The sequence below is a fragment of the Lactuca sativa genome, chromosome 3, assembly GCF_002870075.4.
Source record: "Lactuca sativa cultivar Salinas chromosome 3, Lsat_Salinas_v11, whole genome shotgun sequence".
NCBI lineage: Eukaryota > Viridiplantae > Streptophyta > Magnoliopsida > Asterales > Asteraceae > Lactuca > Lactuca sativa.
Window position 1 is genome coordinate 201,776,808 of NC_056625.2, and position 4,381 is coordinate 201,781,188.

Here is a 4,381-nt window from a genome sequence, read left to right on the forward strand (position 1 = left end):
ATCCTATCAACTTGCTATGGTGAAGGCAACCCAAAAGGACCATGCACAATTGGGTCAAATACTTGCCTAATATAGTTGCAGCCTTAGACACTATTCCAACAATATGTTGTACCTACTCCTACTACAATTGCCCCTGTCTTGGCAATAGTACATAGGAAGGGAAAGAAGAGGAAGACTCCTTCCAAGAGTCATAAGGGAAAGTCCCATGCTGGATCCTCCTCTAATGGAACCAAAGTTGGTTCTGTCATACCCTCTTCCAACCCAAAGGAAACCAAGTGATTCCATTGCCACAAAAAAGGGCACTAGAGACGAAATTGTTTGAAATACTTGCAGGACATAAAGTATAGGAAGATCAAACCCTCCTTTGCAGGTATTTATACTATTCTATCTAGTAACTCTTCACATGCCACTTCTTGGGTCCTTGATATAGGATGTTGCTTACACATTTGTTCTGATTTGTTCGGTCTAAAAAGAAGTTGGGATGTGGAGCACGGGAAGATGAACTTAATCATGGGGAATAGGGGAAATTCGTATGTCACCAATATTGGAGTTTATTCTTTATTGCTTAGTAATGGTTTAAAATTAAATTTGAATAATTGTTGCTACTCGTCTGATATGGCAAGAAATATTATTTCTTTTCATAGTTTGTATGAACAAGGTTTACCTTTTCTTTAAATAATGAAATTGGTAGTATTAATGTTTATTACAACGGTGTATTTTATTGTGAAACATTACCTTGCAATGGCATAAATGAAACTGTGATGGTTATACATAACTTAGGAAATAATGTGTTGCATATCGATTCATCCAATGATTTGGTTAAAAGCATGCTTATGGAATTGTCGTCTTGGACATGTTAACAAGAAGTGCATAACCCAACTCCAAAAGTATCGAGTCTTGGAGTCATTTGACTTAAAGTCAGATGACACTTGTGAATCTTATTTACTTGGAAAGATGACAAAGTCACCCTTCACTGGCCCTTGTGCAAGGGGTGAGTGTTTGTTGGATCTCATACACACAGATGTGTGTGGAACTTTCAGAACTTCCACAAGGGATGCTAACCGCTTCTATGTGACTTTTACTAATGATTACAGCATATATGGCTATATCTACTTAATCAAGCATAAGTCGGAAACCTTTGAACAAATCAAAGAGTTAAAGTAAGAAAGGGAGAATCAAGTGGGAAAGAAGATAAAGATGCTTCGATCCGATCGAGGAGGAGAATATCTTAGTATCGAGTTCCACGACTATGTTAAGGAATGTGGAATTGTTTCACAATTGACGCCTCCTAGGACACCACGACTTAATGGTGTAGCTGAAAGGTGCAATAGAACCTTGCTGGACATGGCTCGTTCTATGATTAGTCGAGCTTCGTTACCTATCTCATTCTGGGGGTATGCCTTAGAGACTGCCTCCCATATCCTTAATCTAGTCCTAACTAAAAAGGTTTCCAAAACACCTCACGAGATGTGGACAGGGAAGGTTCTCTCGTTAGCACACATCAAAGTTTGCGGTGGTGAAGCTTTTGTGAGAAAAAAACTCATGACAAGCTCGAACCTCGTAGTGAGCGATGTATTTTCCTCGGTTGCACATAGAAACCCTTTGTATATATTTTCTATAGACCGAGTGACAATGTTGTCTTCGTTATGATGAGAGGAGTCTTTCGCGAGAGCGAACTCATATGCCAGAAGGACTGTGGGAGGAAATTGATCTTGAAGAGCTTCAAGAGTTCAGTGATGAAGGAACCTCAAACACTAGTGCTCAACTTAAGTAGGAAACTTCTGTTGAACTGATTGACAAGTCCTTACCTATGAGGCGTTCCAGTAGAGTTAGACAAATACCTGAGTTTTATTGTTTCCATATTACTTCTGAGGGTGATACATTTATCAGTGATAGTACACTGGTAAATTTGGATGAACCTAACAACTATAAGGAAGCCATGGCAGGCCCTAATTTTGTTAGATGGAAAGAGGTAATGGACAGCGAGATTCAGTCCATGTATGACAATCATGTTTGGAAATTGGTTGACAATGTACCAGGCGATAAGGTAGTCGGGTGTAAATGGATCTTCAAGAAGAAGACCGACATGGATGGAAAAGTACACACTTATAAGGCGCGATTGGTTGCGAAGGACTTTACTGTAACTCCTCGAGTTGACTATGATGAGACCTTCTCACCAGTGGCTATGATTAAATCTATAATGGTTATGCTAGCCATAGCTGCATTTCATGATTATGAAATATGGAAAATAGTGTCAAAACTGCTTTCCTTAATGGGATGTTGGCTGAGGATGTTTACATGAATCAACCAGAAGGATTTGTCGATGCAAAGTATCCTAATAGAGTGTGTAAACTTGAGAAATCCATTTATGGATTGAAACAAGCATCTCGCAGATGGAATCTTTATTTCGATGAGAAAGGCAAAGAGTTTGGTTTTTTGAGAAGTGAGGATGAGTTATGTGTATATGTCAAAGCTAGTAGAAGTATAGTTAGTTTTCTCATGTTGTATGTGGATGACATACTACTCACAGGAAACGACATTCCAATCTTGCAGGAGGTGAAGTCCTGGCTTGGGAAGTGTTTCGCTATGAAGGACCTCAAAAAAGCTGCTTACATTCTAGGGATAAGGATATTAAGAAACAAGAGTAAAAGACTAATAGGACTTATTCAAAGTACCTATTTGGACAAGGTGTTGAAACATTTCTGTTGGATTTGGTGTCTAAGTCCATAACTATAATTGGTATGCACTTGGCCCGAGAGTAGCATGGTCCATTTGGGTTGCTTATCAGCACGACAAATTGATAGGATGCACTTTTGAGAAAAGTTTATTTATGATTTATTAATATATTATAAGTTCTAATATATTGATATGAAATCATATGATTTAATTAGTATTCATCAAGGATTAATTTAGTGATCAAAACAGACTAATTAAAACTATGGAGACTAATTATGGTAATTAGTGAAACATATGGCTTGGGCTATTGATCTATGTTGGACTAAGTTTATGTAAGGATACATAAAGAGTTGGGCCATATGAACCATGGATCATAAACCCATGGGAATGAATTAGGGTTTACCCATGACCCTTGGAATCCTACAAATAAATATATTGCTCCATAGCCAAAATCGGCACTAGTGTTCTTGGAGTTCACATAACTGATTTTGAGTTCAAGAAACTCTCTAAAAAGTTTCCGTTGTTCTAGGTGTGTTGTGATTCCATTTGAGGCATTCACACTATTGGTTCTAAGTGTTGGGTTTTGAGCATTCTAGCACTCCTAAGTGTACATGCAACCGTAAATACCTCGGATCTATGATTTCTCTATTATACATGCAAATATGAACTTTTCAAGGTATCCTAACTAGCATAATAACATTGATTCATATGAATATATCTGTGACAACCCAAAAATTTCCGAAATTGATTACGTCAAAAATTAGCAAAATTTATCCCGAAAATATTTTTGACCGGATTTAAACCCGTTAGAATATTTTAAATAATATTCGTCTAGCGAACCAAAATTAAGGCGGTATAATTTTAAAATTTGCCGTGATTAATAATAGTTGTGCAAAACCCCGTTCGCGGTTGGTGTCAGGTGAACCCCAGCCAGGCCATAAACTCCACCCTATATAAGGGTGGAGTGGGTTTCATTCCCACCTTAGACTCTCTCTCTCTCTCTACTTTCTCTCTCTACAAAACAGGTTTTGGTCAAAAATCGCCCCTTCGAGCTTCAAATCAGTAACCTTCCTAGCTCGTTGTTTATCTTATCTAGCTTGCAAATCGTGGCTTATTCATCCAAAAACCCCCAAGAATATGAGTTTACGGTCTTGGGAGTATCCCAAAACCATAAACCCCTTTGAAGTGGGTTTTGATGCCTAAAAACCCTCCCAAACACTTCTAATGCTTAGCAATGGCTTAGAGGCTTACACGAAAGGACTTAGAACACCAAAATCGGACCAAATGGGGAGTAAACATGAGTTTATGGTCTAAGAACATCCTTAGACCGTAAACCCATCTTCTTGGACCTTAAACACCTTTTAAGGTGTTAAACTACCCCTCAAAAACCTCCAAAAGCTTCCACGAGTGCCTAGAGCCTTGTAATCCTTCGTTTGATGCACCAAAACATAGGATTCATGGACAAAATGAGTTTACTACCGTAAACTCATGTGTTTAAGGTAGTAAAATCACCAAGAATATCTTCTTAGACCGTAAACACCTTTCCAAGGTGTTTAAGTGCCCTAAACACCTTCCTAAGGTCCTAAAAGTGACAAGAACCTTAAATGCAAGAGTTAGAACCACCAAACAACAAAAGAAATGGACCAACATGAGTTTACTACCGTAAACTCATGTGTTTACGGTCGTAAACTCCTCAAGGAGTAGT